This window comes from Cyphomyrmex costatus, unplaced genomic scaffold (assembly GCF_001594065.2).
Source record: "Cyphomyrmex costatus isolate MS0001 unplaced genomic scaffold, Ccosl1.0 scaffold395, whole genome shotgun sequence".
Lineage (NCBI taxonomy): Eukaryota > Metazoa > Arthropoda > Insecta > Hymenoptera > Formicidae > Cyphomyrmex > Cyphomyrmex costatus.
The window spans coordinates 342,026-357,782 of NW_017278152.1; positions in this window are offsets into that span (position 1 = coordinate 342,026).

Genomic DNA, 15,757 nt, shown 5'->3' on the forward strand with positions numbered 1-15,757 from the left:
CGGTGATTTTGAAAGAGAAAGAGAGGGGCTCTACAATGAGTTATTCGAATCGAATTACGGGAGAAGGGAGATACTTCCTGATGAAAGAAACGTGCGGTTTGACCGGGAAAAACTTCAGGAAGGAGTCCGACTCGAGCGAAGCAATAGAAAGTCCCATTTGGATTTCTCATTGGCTTGTATTGTGCCTAGTTTTTATACCATATTTGTCGTGTGCATAATTTAACTACGATAGCGAGGCGTGAACAATTTCGACGCGAATTGCAACGCGTTTACGCGCGCACGTGCGTTTACGTACGTTTCCCTTAACGCGTCTTTAGATAGATAAAATATATGTAAGCGTAGGTACTGATTATGCGAAAAAGAAAACGGGTAATACTTGTAATGTTCATATGAGACTAGAGCTTGTACTTGAGATTGGATTGGAATTTGACTCATCAGAAGACCAGAAGAAAGAAAATCAATATCAAGTTTAGTGAACTGCGTTTTGATTGATCAAATTCCAATTCTCGATCTCAATCTCTAGTCTGATACGGGTATTACGAATGTTCACGATATGTTTCTGGGATAACGATCACATTTGCGCGACTTTTACAATTGAACGCTAAACATTGTCGGAAACGCGACTTTGCTTATTTTCTTTTTGAACGGATATAAGGAATCCTCGAATTGCTGTCGCTTTAATTTTACTATACGGCTGTTACGACACTTGTTTAGCATTTTCATGCTCTTCATATTTTAATTTGGTTTTGATCGAATATGATTTTTCTTGAATACGTTTTCATAAATACGTATTTAAGAAATGAAATATCGAGCTACAAACTCTTAAAATATTAGGTGCGATATAAATTACATCATTAAAAATGAAAACAGATAAAAATAGATCTCAAACGGAACAGCAGGGTTGACTTAATTGATACGAAACTAAGTAACTTTAACTATTCTTCCTGTTGTAGAACGCGCGGTTATTTATAAACGGCAACTGAAACATTACTTTAATTTTCAAGGCTTGTTAAAGTATGTCCGAAAAAAAGTATCTTTGAATAGATTCGTGTAAGCATAATTCATTACAGCAATAATTCGTCAATAATTCGTTCGGGAATTGCAGCATCTCTAATTACGAGGCAAAATTGTTATATACTCTTAATGTGTATCGAAGATTTTCGCCATATCATCGTTACTATATACGGCTACATTAAAATTGTTATCTGATCGTATGTTACAATGAAAAGGATGCATAGTGCGAAATATGCAACACGGACACAGGGACGATCGCTGAGTGCCGATAAATGATGGCATGCTTTATTTGGCGAACTTTTGATATCCGCGCAGGTTCCGAGCCATATAGGCTTAAATACGAACGAGATTCACTTCGGGATTATGTCGATACGTGTCAGGGTCATATTGTTGGATTTTCTGACTACACTTCTGTACATGTCGTAGTCCAAGCTAGGAATGACAGTTATCCCGGGATTGTCCCGAAACGAGACCATCGGAATGGCTGTTGCCAAATCACTTAAATAGGTCGCGGTTTCGACAATTCCAGGATGGTCCTGATTTGGAGCGCGACATAGAAACGATAGATGGCTTATCTGACCACGCACGAGAAAAATAAATCTCCAGAGGATCTTCCGTAAATGTATCTCCATTTGGAAAAGAGCTTCTCGCGACTTATCTTCGAGTTATTATCCGATCGAAGATTTTTTTCCCCTTTTATCTGTGCCTATGTGATTTGTAACGATGCTTTTTTTTCTCTCGATCTCTTTTGATATTTAGGTAAATTCATTTAAGATTATACGCGTCGGCATATGTAAATTAATTAAGTAAAGAGCTTTTGACGCGAATATCATTAGGACGCTAATTTTTAAATAAAAATTAAGTTTAAGGAAAAATCGCATTTTGTGCGTCGATAATTCGACGATTACAGTCGTTATATGAATATCGAAGCTAAAATTCTGAATACTTTAAATTATGAGTTACAATTTTTTAAAAAGAAGCAGAATTTTTGACAAGTTACGATGCAGAATCACAAACGACGAACGGTTAACATACGATTCATCTCTCCGAATGTAATCGGTGCAGAGGTCATACTCGTCATACTGGTCTAGTTACGTTAATGTCTATAGTGGCACGGCCTGGGCGATTAGTCGAATAAAACCCTTTGATGCGTGATTAGTATCATTATGTCTCTATTTGTGTATGAGTATCTGTGCAGCGGCGAACTCGATCGGAGACGCACGAACGCTACCAAACGGCAGAAACGAATTATGGCGCAAGTTTGCCGTTTCATTATGAAAAGAAAACAAATGTTACATCGCTTCATCAGTTCAGTTTGCTCGATTGGAAATTTGCTCTCTCTCTTCCCTCCCCGCCTTGCCCCCTTCTGCCTCTTTTTTTTTCTTTTTCTCACTTTCGTGATTTTTTCCGTTCACTCGCGGTTTACTCCATCGAATTCGCCGTAACTCACTATATTGGTACGTCCTCCCCGTCTCTTGGCTCCTGCATTTGTGCATCGTCAAATTCGGTCCTGTCATCGTATGATATCGCACCTAGAGCAATCTTCATAGTCCGATCTTAAATTTAAGATTGCCTTAATTACGATTTTAAGATATAAAGACAATTCCGTTAGTTGGATGGAATCTTGAGATGATCTAAGATCAGACTCAAGGCGATCGGATTATGATATTACTCCTAATAGAAACACTCTATTCAGAATCTTAAGATATCAACTCTTAATTGCTATTTGTTCATCATTTTTCTTCAATTTACATTTTTAATTTCTAATACGACTATTTTTTTTTTTAAACGTATAAATGAACTCTTTCAAGTTTTAATTAACATTTAATTCTCTTAATATATATTATCAAATGTGAGATGTATAGTTTCCTTTACAATAATTCTCGCCGATAAAATAAAATTTATAAAAATAAGGAAAAATGTTTTTTAATAAATGATGATTCCATGTAAATTAACGTAATATTTATATAAATTATAATTTTATTATAATAAAACTAATTAATATTTTGGATTAATTTAAATAATTATATAAGCAAGCGACCCCAACTGCAGTTTATGAGATATTTTTTAAAATGTTTTAAATGATGTTTTAAATATATTAATAAATAATTGTACGGTTTTATTCATGTTTGATTACAAATTTCTATAGTTAGAGTAAATATTTCTCTTTCTATTTTTAATGCACTATGAAATTTTTAATATTTTTGTTTTCATTTAAAAAGAAATATAATATTTAAATGACATTCAGGAAATGTCAGAAGTGCTCTTTGGACTTTCTTTTCACTACATTTATTCTTCATAATTGAATATTTATGAAACTTGACAAATATTGACGTATATTATATGCGTTACAAAGATCATTTATATCTTTTCTCTTTTTGTAGAATTTTGAGGAAAAATGTTGGACCTTTTCATCATCAAAATTCTGATTAGAAGGTTTCCAATCGCACCTACACATTCGCACTCATCTTTATCTCGCACTTGTCTCCCCCGACCCTTCACTTGTGTTTGCGCACAAGTTGCCGACTCGCTTCACAGTCTTGTTTCCTGTAAAACATAACGCCTGTTCCCCGTTCATGTAGATCATGACAACCGATCATATGCTTTACGCGATCATTGATGTGTCCGCGAAAGTTTTCGCGCTGTTCGAGTTCGGAACGGAGGATCTCAAACCCGTCTGTCATCACGTCTCTCACTCAATCTCATAGTTCGTATAACACGTTATACGGTCGCATCCGGAACCAATGCGTAATACACGGAGGAATCGAAGAAACCGAATATCGACACGGATATTTCCGTCCTCGTGCGATGCGTCGACTCGAGAACTCGTGGAGAACGCCTTTTGAACAAACGTCAGACTCGAACAAGAGATAGCTCACTGGGTCTGGGACACCTTGTGTACAATTGAACATATGAAACCACATAAAAGGTTAAACGGAGATACATGGAGGATGTACATTTCATCTATTATAAAAGTTCGAAGTTCACTCTTCAAGATACAATTATCAAGCGTATCGTTTCGTTCGACGCGTGAAATTGAATTATCTGATTTAGAAATAGTGCCCAAGTGCCTCGAGCGGCTGCACTTGTCGATCAGCTTAAGAAAAGGAATGACGTACTTACGACGACATCACTTTTAAACAAGGCGTCCTAGACCTATTGCAGAATTTAAATATTGACAGATCTTCTTCGTCAATTTTCAATTGATTTTTTTTTCTCAGAAAAGAATCGTGTACACATATTTTCGTTAAAAAATTATCGAATTATCTCCGAAGACCTTTGATCCTTCTTGCCCTCATTTGTATACTTTTAGTCTTTCTTTTTTGCATTTCAATTTAATTACTCAAGGAAAAATGACATTGACAATATCGGCGAAACCGGATCTCGTTTAATCATCCCTGAACCAGACACAGTCTTTCTTACCTTGCCTCTTCCCTACTTCCTTTTTGTGGCAAAATACGTGAAAGCATCTTAAAAAGAACGGCAGATCTTTCACATTGGAGAAGGAAGCGCCGTATTGGCAGCTCTTTTCAATATGTTGGAGAGTGTACGGGTCCCCTAAATCATACATCACGAACAGAGTGACAAGGCCTTCGCACAACAGACTACCGTATATACTTGTATACATATAGATATGTACCCGGTGTACTTTACATATGCTTTTCGACAGGTGGTGATTACAATCGCTGGACCTACACGAACGGATACGTGAACTCGCCGGCCTGGCACATGCATTACCGCGTGAACCAGGTGCGTAACGTAATGGTTCACGCAACACCACGCACCCTGACTAATCGATTTTTACCGCTGTACCCACGTTGAACGGGAAGCCATACACCGCACACTGTTGAAGCTAAGAAAGTACCACGCTACACGACAGTGAGGCTCGCGCGAGTAGACGCGCAGCCACACGCACCAAAGGATCGCGGAACGAGATTGAGAAAAAGAAAAAGCAAAAGAAAAGAGCGCAAAAAAACCAAGACCCCCAAGCGTACCAGTTTCTACTCTAATTCCTTTTGCAATTCCCTCGTACATTACGCTTTGCGATCGTTTGATTTTCACGCAGCACCATCACGGGATTGTGATTCTCGCGGGGGGAGGTAGGAAGCCACGAATATCGTGCTCTCTCGTTATTGCAGCGTAAAATTTGTAAAATTCCTCTACTGTCAAAAACAATGTCCTTATAGCGTTTAGCGACACTACGGAGTGTGCGATGTTATATATATATATATATATATATATATATATATAAATACCATCAATGTATATATATATATGTATTTGGATATATATATATATATATATATTATATGTCCAAATTGCTCCGCGTGTGTATAGAAGCGCCACAAAATCCCATTTTTTCCCTGTCAGAATTCTCAGATGACAGAGGATCGAAAATTTCGCCGTTGCGAATAAAACGTGCTGTCCCCTCTCGCGATTCGCTTGGACCACTTTTGTTATCCAGCTTCTCTCTTTGTTAGCATGTTTCTCCGCTTCGTTAATTCCATTCCGTAGCGAGACTTCTTGTCCTTTAGATCTTAGACGCACTTAACTCCTCAGCCACACTATATTTATTCTAAAATATTTATTCAGAAGATCGTTACGTCGCTCATGATGTAAGATAAAGAAGAAAAAAAAAGAAAGTGTCAAAGACAATCTCGCTGTATAAAATCTGTTATACCGGACTTTCGTGTGTGCACAAAATGTCCACAAGATGTTTACAGTCTCGATACACCGGCACTGCACTTTTAGATTGTTGCAACTAGATCTTCTAAAAACACGTCAACGCACGTGTTTTAACATGTTAAAGTAATATCGTAATTTTCGAACCTTTTACGAATTACAATACGCTGTATACGTTGTGCGATGTATATTCCCGATTGTATATATATACGCGATGTTGTACTATCATAGCTGAATTCGAAGAGTTTCCATCATTATTATTTGACTCTTGTAGTTTCAAGCAATTTATCCTCGAAAACGTCACCCCCCCCCCCCCCATTTTGCATTATATTAGTCTGTGCTATATATACATTTATATATAATAGTCAACTGTTCCTGCCTTCCCCCTGCCTAGAGCGTGCGTAGAGATGTGAATTTCACTCATACGAACATACGAAGTTTACTTTAATCGAACGATCGTGATATGGCACACATTGATGGTACGCTACATATTTACGAAGGGCGGCTTCCCGAAGATCGGAAGGGGCACGAGATATCTTCCGAAGTAGCATATCGACAAGTCTCGAGAAAAAAAAAAAACGACAGAGGATACGGTCTCGTCGAGACGCCCAACGTCTTGAATAATTTGCAGTTCAGCTGCGACGTCTCTCCGCAAAATCGAACAGCCTCGACCAGTTTTTGCACTGCCTTACGTTAAGCTGTGATAGCGAGATAAAAAAAATAATAATTTGTGAATTTTTCTTTATTGCCATGATATTGAAACGTATGGAGAAAATAACGAAACGCGTCAAACTCACATCTCTAGTTGCAGCGTGGTACTGAACGTTCCCGCATCTTATTCATCATTATTACACTTGTACACAAAACGCACACATATACACACACACACACATGTACGCAACATGCATACATATATGTATACACACACGCACACATGCTACACATATACTTCTACGTCAATTATTAACTATTTAGGAACCTTTGGAACCATTACGTAGCGCCCCTGTCACGAATCACGAACGTATTTTGCCACCTGTCACAATGTCTCGTCACGTCAACCCTTAATTAATTGTATAAAGTCTTCGTTCTCGGTCACGTCACCAAGCTCATTTAACTGTAATTCTTATACCACAGTATCTTTGCAGTATATATGTGTATGGACAAACACCGTAAGAGTTCATCCTCGGCTCTCCGTCCCATTTCTCCTCAATTTATTCGAAGCTTGTACAATTTTCCTTCCAATGAAAGAAAAATACACCTGAGATAGATATAAACAATTCAGACATTTTAAATATTATATATCGCTGTAACGAACAATTATTCAGCGCTCTCTTTCCTGTTTTTAAATTCTCCAGAAGGATCATTCGTGGTAGTAATAAGAGGTGCTGAATGTTTCTTGTGGTGTGCTCGGCAATTGTTTAAATCTCCCTCAGTGTTCGAACATGAGCTTTTCTCTCCTGTGAACCTCCCAACAAAAGTCGAGTTACTATAGTTAACATTTACTATACGAATTTAGCAATAATGCCCGACGCCTGGAGCGAGAAGTTTGTAATTGATGGATATTATCCCGTGTCCCCTTTGTTTTTACTATGAATTCTAAAGAATCATCTCCGTGCTTCTCAATATCGTATCTCGATAGTGGTTCAGGGGATCAATATATGTATAAATATAACCCGAGCGTGACAGCCGAACGACTGTTATGTATCGAGTAGTCAATCGCAGAGAAACTCGCAATGGATACATGTTATAAATAGTTGACCCTCTATTGCATTACGTTTGTTATACGTAAAAATCCGAATAAATATAATTGAGCATATTCGATTTCATCATATCGGTTTTATTTTGAAATATTGTTTTAATAACATATTATAAATATTATAAGTTAATATTATATGCAGGAAATACATATTTTCTTTTACTAGAGTTAAATATTTTTTTATACAAATTTGCTGTCGCTTGTTTTCAAAATTCATTAGCATCGAGAGAAGTTATGCAATAAAGGGTTAATATTAATAATAATGTTAATTTGTGTTTGGCCAGATTTTATTCTGAGATTGAAAAATTTATTGTAATTGTGTGCGATTTAATTCACTTTCTCAGAAACTAAAAAGAATTAATCTTAACACCGGGAAAGTTAAATATGTGGCATTTAACTTTTTGTGTGCAAAAGAAGAAAATATAAATTGCATTGAAACTTGGAATTTTAATACTCTTGTAATTCCGAAACTCGTATTGTGTCGGTAAAATATGAACACTGGAGAAATAAATTTCTGGGGAAAAGTTCAAGCGCTAATTTCCATAATAATCGGGTATTATTCGAATTGTATGTTTAAATTTATAAGTACGAAAACAAAGATAAATTTTGCCTAATAACTTTTGGCCATTTATAAAGTAGATGAAGATAAATCGAACAACTTCGTTCTTGGCACAGTTTCTTGGCACTGTTTGTTCACAAACGCGTTAATTGTTAAGAAGGCACTTTGTATTAATCATACGTAGAATGATAATAATTATGACAAACCATGGTGGAAAATTTTTTGAGATAAAATAGTGCCAAATGTTTTGTAAATGGATTCGTCATAATCAGAGAGAGTGTGTGATTGAAACTTCTTTAAGTTTTTCTCTTTTCGCAAATTCTACTGCATGCAAATATAAATGCACCTAATTTTCTAGTTATGGATATTAATGTGGTCTGATTACCACATATTTCGGGGCAAATTTGGCCAGTAGTATACATTTATAATGACGTTTAAGAATATGCTGTTTATTAGCTGTTCTTACGGAACTCTTTCTACTCTGATTCGGATATTTGTTGAGGATATTTGTCGCATATCCAAATGTTATTCGGCTTTAAACTATATCAACGATAAAGCTCGATATTTGTATGTTAAGCCGATAATTTTTTCTATACCGTCGCAAATTATAACGTAAGCGTTATGTTTTTACACCTCGATCTCTCAGTGTCAAACGTTTTTATAAGACTGTCGATTTAAATAACGATATTAAAATTCCAATAGAGTCGTGAAATTTTTATTTAACGCAATATTCTTGTTGAAACTATTGTTTGTCTTCCAGTTTATATTACACTAATTTTGACGTATTTTTTTTACTATTAAATTAAATACGCTTCGTCTCTTCTAATGGCTTACGAGACTAGCAATAAAGGAGTCCTTGAGAGAATCATCGACCGGACGGTAATCACACATCCCAATGTAACTTTGAGCTCGCTCATCTTCCGTTTCCGGTCTGCAAAGACGACGTTACTCGCGTGTCAACTGACTTTTGCTTCGATTTGTGAGCGTTCGAAATATACGACGTTCGTATACGGAATGCCCTACCGGGTGTCTTAACTATAGATATCTTCTTTTTATTCTCGGTTATGAAAATCTATCTTTTTGTTAAACTCAAATTCACATTTTTTCGTTGAGATAAAAAGCGCTGAGAGAGGAGATTCCACTAAATTTATCTCTCACTTTCTCTCTTTCTCTCTCTTTCTCTCACAGCGCATTTTTTTCTCGTTCCAAAAATGAAAAAATGATTCTAAATTTTATTAAATAAAATAACTCCACAATTTTTGGCTATTCTTCTTGATTTGTTCTACGATATCTGAGGCGTCAATTACTAATAACGGTAGGACATCCTGTATACGCGCACACGCACACCCGCGTATGCATGCGTTAGGTACATATAATTGCGTACAATTAGGATCCGATTTAACGGAACGAAATACGATGGACAAGATAAATTAGAGCAGGATACACGTCGAGGTGTCCGTCGTGTCGGCGTAACGCTCCCCCCCCATCTGTTTTACGCGGTGATTCCCCCGGTTGAGGTGCGCCGTCTCGTCGGTCGTTCGATATATCGACCGATTAATTGTGTTCGAACGATATATATCGAGGCACAGCTCGATGAAGGGACGTGGGGGAATTACCGACGTCCGAAGGACGAAGAGCGGTATTCCAAGCGTAGGGAATCTATTGTACATTGATTATTGATACATTAATTATGATAACAATAAATTATATACAAAGTCACATGTCGGATCTGCATTAGTAATTTCACTTTGGTTTCTGGACAAATATCTTCGTTTCTTCTCTCCTTTTTTTCGTTAAAAACTATTCGTTTCCTCCTTCCGCCCACGTTTTTCGTTATCCACGTGCGATTAGATTGACATTTTAATTTCGGGTCCGACAGATATTCGCAGCATTGCTATCTGTTCTTCCTCGTTTTATCTATTGTTTTTACCGAATTGAATATTGAATTTCATCGTTTTCTTCTCCTTCCCCCCCGTATGCGATGTGGCCTGTCCTCTTCTTGTTTTTTTTTTTTTTTTTTCGTTCTTCATACCGTATCTCTTTATCGCAATGCCGGATTCGTCGTTCGACACGGATGACACTACGTGTGAGTAATCCCCTTTACAATGCCTATTGTCTTAATTGTGGATATTACAATTTCTTTCTCTTCGTCATTATTTCACGATCCGCTGAAGCAGCACGAGTTCCCGTTTAGTCTCGGCTCTTTGTCGCATTTGCATAATCCATAAACAGACTATATGTGCACTTCATTTGAGCGCTGCAGTTCCGAAAATTATTTAGAAGGAAAAGTAAAAATGTTAAGTAAGCAAATAATTCAGTAAGTAAAAGAAAGTAAAAAAGTAAAAGTTATTTTTAGTAAATATTTTAGCAAGTGCACGTTCTTAACAATAAAAACGATACATTTTTCAAAACGAATGCACGATAAAGAATAAATTACGCGTTTCAGGATCAAGGCTGAAAGTAAGTATTAAAGTATCCTCGAAGTCACGCGATCTTAAACACGTTGTATAAGCCTGAAAGTAATACGACTATCAATTATCGCGCTTAAAGGCCGAAGAAATATATATATATATTTTTTCAAGGCTTCAGAGATTCATGCAAATGCGTTACAAATCCGTACTCGTATTTGAATGATCATTATGTCATTACAACCGAAGCAAAATATAGGCGGAATAGCTTATTTCTTGTTGTATCGCATATATACCTTTTTCTGTTATTATTTTCGTTACATTTTATCTTCCTCTCAAAGGAAGCTGAGTTCGATCGGAGGTTCTCTCGCTGCTGAGGAATTTCCGTTCGCCGATTGCGAATATCGTGCGATCTCGACATGATGCTCCTTATTTCCGCATGCGTTTTGCATCAATGGAATAATAGAAAATATTTACATTATGGATTCTTAGAATTAAACTTCATCCGGCTTCTAATCGCCGTTTTATTAGCTGCTTGTTACTTGGAGCACGGTACTTATAGACGTGCTTGGGCATGAATTTTCATAGGAATGGAACCACATATACGCTGGCTTTGATGTCTCATTTCTTTACTAAAATAGCTTACTCGATATTATCTGCACTCTTCACTCGCATCATTACCTTTGTACCATGATTTGCGCAAAGAGGATTGATTTTTTTTTTGTTCTTCAATTAGAAATACTGCACGCATCTCACTGAGATTTTTGAAGTTATTCGCAGAGCATTATTTGTCTTTTTTTTAAATGCATTGAATACATTTTAATATTTACAACTCATCCGCCTTATAATGCCGCGTTACTGATAATAAGATAAGAAAGAACTCTTAGAGCAGAGATGTTGAAAATTTACTCTTGCTGGTCTAAAAGTAGAAATTAATTCTTATAAATTTCCTAATGTCTATTAATACGTCGAAAGTAACTGTTCGTTCATATAAAGCTAGTAAATGTTATAGACACTTATGTTATAGATATGTCACCGATTCATCGATTAATTTTCTTTACAAACTTTATGTTGCATTTAAATTAGCCATCAATATTTATTTACAATTCTGCAAAAATCGCAATAAAATAGAGAACAAATATTGATAGTGCACTATAGCATGCGTGCCTATATATATGTTCTTCTGTAACGGTGTTTATTGTAATGACATCACACATTATTTGTGGGAAAATTGCGACAGTTAAAGAAAAAGGTTACAATGAACACCTTATATATATACGGGGTGTCCCAGAATTAACCGGTAGTACAACCGTGAAGGAAGTATAATAATTGCACATAAAAAATAAATAAAAGAAATAAACTGTAAAACTTTTATACGAGGCTTTATTTTCCAGAAAAAAATAGCTTCGTATAAAAAAAGTTTATTTTATATTTTCAATGTCTTTTTTGTCGTAGAATCATTTCCTTCCCACTTATCACCAGTTTTGGGAACCCTTATGTATACATATATGTATTAAATCTTTATTATTTATTCCCTCAGATGTTTTATATCAACACTTATTTTATCTTTTTTTTTTTAATTCTTGTGTTTAATTTCTGTCTCTTTCGAGGTATCTAACTGATATTTATTTACAGATGTTCAAGCTGAAAAGCAGGAGATATCTAATCAACGGGAGAACAATAATTTTGTATACGCTGCTGAAAAATCGCCGGATAAACGAGCAACGAATGGCGGAGTCGAGATGAACAATGCAAGTGTCGTAAATTCGCCAGATCTCAGCCCGATAAAGAATATACGAAATGGGGAAGCAGAAGAAACCGAAGTTAGAAAAACGAAGGTAGGTCTATCGACTATTGCCATATTGTTTTAACGACTGCTCTTTGGGGAACAGTAATCAAGACTTATTATTTTTCTATCCGCAGAGATGGCCAACTGATAAAGCTTATTACATAGCTAAAGAGCTCCTCATGACAGAACGAACTTACAAGAAGGATCTGGATGTTATTAATATAGTAAGTGTAAAACTGCACTTTATTTCAGAGATAGGAAACACGTCAGTTGAAATAAATTCAGTTTAGAAGATGGTATACTCAGAGAGAAACAAAAAGAAGACTCACAAATTTTAAGTTGTGATTTATATTTATGTGCAGTGGTTCCGCGAGGAAGTTTCTAGAGAAGCCGCATTAGAAGGGGAGACGGTAGTGTCTCTAATCGAGCTACTCGCCGACGTACATGGACCCTGTCTTCAAGAAATGGAGGCACGGCTGGCACGTTGGGAGAGCAACGCTCGTCACAATATCGGTGACTTTTTGTACAATACGCTTCTAAATATTCTGCCTCTCTACGACCAATATCTGGAGAATCTTATTCCGGTATTGGAGAAAATGGAATACTCCATGCGAACGTCGCGTCGTTTCGATCAACTCTGCCGTGATTTTGAATCGCAGAAGCATTGCTATCTACCATTAACTTCATTCCTTTTGAAACCTTTACAACGACTACTACATTATAACAGTATTATCGACAGTGAGTAATCCGAAATTAGATTATAGATTTGCAACATGTACGATAATTCTTAATTTCTCAAAGTGATATTATTTTAGGATTACTGGATCATTATCCAAAAGATCACACCGATTTCGAGGATTGTTTGGCAGCGAGAGATAGACTCGGCGAAACATTACTCGAGGGACTCACGATTATAAATCAAGCAGTAAGAAACTTAGGGCAATTAGAATTGATTGATACAAAAAATTAATAAATAAAATGAACGAAACAAATCTGAATTATGAAAATACTGATTGTTTTTCTATTAATTTACAGTAAAATGGACTGTATTATTTTAATTGATTATGTCAGTTTTATTATTTTTAATTTTTATTTTTTTATCGTGTACCGTTGTAGGAAAATCTGGTGCAGTTATGCGAAATGCAAAGAGACATTACTGGTTTCGATAATCTAGTACAAGAAGGACGAAGGTTTATCAGGCAAGGATGCTTACAAAAGTACAGCCGTAAAGGTTTTCAACAGCGTATGTTCTTCTTGGTAAGTATCTTTCATATTTTTTAATAATTAGTGTGATAAATTAATATCGCGTTTACTTTCAGTTCTCAGACGTATTACTGTATACATTCCGTACCCAACAACCAACGCAATGTTTCCGTGTACATGGTCAACTACCATTGAAGGGAATGAAGATTCAAGATGCAGATAACAAGACTGGAACGGATTTTGCTTTTATCATCGATGGACAAGGAAATCAGTAAATATCATTGTACAATTGAAGAGATATTAATAAAGTGTAAAAATATACTACAAGATACTAGCCATTAAAAGGCCATATCGTTATTAAGAAGTCAACTAGCTAAACTGATTTTATTGAAGCACACGTGCTATTAATGATCAATATGATTGCGACTTCAACTCGGAAGAATATGAGCTAGTCGTGTTAAAGATACTTTAAGGGACAGAAATTAAATTGAAATAAAATAAATATTTTTAATGTTATTCTATTAAAATTAAATATATAACAAAAGCAAATGAAGATGTAAAATTTAAATACTTTTATTTTTGCAGATTGTTAACAGTTGCAGCAAGCAACGAAGAAGAAAAAGAGAGGTGGATAGAAGATTTGAATATGGCTATAGTACAGATCGATGCATCAGATGCCAAAATGCCGTATTTAAGTTTAAAATCTTGTAGTAAGTAACTGTTAAGCAATATAAACTTAAAATTTCTGTACTGAGTGAAAGAATATTTTATCGTAGCTTCCTTTTTTAATAAAAGAATATTTCTTCTAATTTTTTTATACGAAAGTTCTAGGTTCAGCCGATGAAGTAGGAGATGGTGTAGGATTAGAAGTAGATCGAACTAGTTGCGGAGGAGCGAAGGCCTCACAACGTAGCAATACCGCAGTTCACGTTTGTTGGCATCGTAATACAAGTATTAGTTACAGTGATCAGTTACGAGCGTTTCAAGTACGTTAAAATTCTAAGTAATATTTATATATTATTGATACCTTATCAGGTATTATACGACGTACACATGGATATCCTACATAAAAAAAACTAACATTCATTACATGCATTGTTTTAGAACCAGCTTAGTGGATTTCTTCTACGGAAATTCAAGAATAGCAATGGTTGGCAAAAGCTTTGGGTTGTATTTACTAACTTCTGTTTATTCTTCTACAAATCTCATCAAGACGACTTCCCATTGGCTTGTTTGCCATTATTAGGATATGCTGTTTCTACACCATCGGAAAAAGATGGAATCAACAAGGACTTTGTATTTAAATTGCAATTCAAAAATCATGTATATTTCTTTCGAGCGGAAAGCGATTATACTTTTGGGAGGTGAATATACAGAATGTCTTTATAATTTTAAAAATCTAAAATTTAAAAGAAAAATACAACGATAGCTTTATATTTTCAGATGGATTGAAGTCATTCGAAGTGCAACTCAACAAAGTCATATGCCTGTTGGTATGAATGGAAAAGAAGAGTATTAGAAATAAAAAAAGTCTACATGGATATACAATTACCGAATTAAATATTAAGATTAGAAATAGTTAAGATTATAGAATCCTGTTACAAAGTATAGTTTAAAAATGATATACAACAAAAAAGTCTAAATTTTTGGCCTTATATATAAAATCAAAAGAGAGTTATAATTGGTGATATCTTAGATGTTATATATAATATAAATTTTGATTGTGTATATAGTTTTCTGGAAGAACAACTTATCTTTATTTACATATGTTTTTTTTCTTAAGCTATTCTATTATTTTGCTAGTAATATATTGCAAGCATTTACTTAAAACTGAAATATTTAATCATGAGTTTGGAGTACTATATTTTCTGACTTAAGTCATTCTTCCAAAGAACTTCACAATTTTGAAGATAATTAAAAATTGTTATGCAAGTATATAAAATATAACGACAAAGATAGTATAGAAAATTATTTAGATTTTAAAAAATATAGAAAGATTTTTTTTATAAGTCACAAGACTTTTTGATATGTGATTTATGCTTTTAATATAAAATTTTAAAATGGCATTAAAATGTATATATATGTATAAGTGACAAGAATCTCAATATTAAGTCACAAATTTATATAAAAAAATGTTATTCATAGAAAGAGAAAGAGATAGAGCTCTATATATATATAAATATGTAAATATAAAATTTGCACATATATTAAATGTATATTCGCGTTTATACGAGTTTTTTAATAAAGCTTTTTTTATATCTGTTTTTTATTGAGTAATAATCGAGCGAGCAGGTTGCAATAGAATAGCACAGCAATATAATATTAATTTATTTTATATTATATAA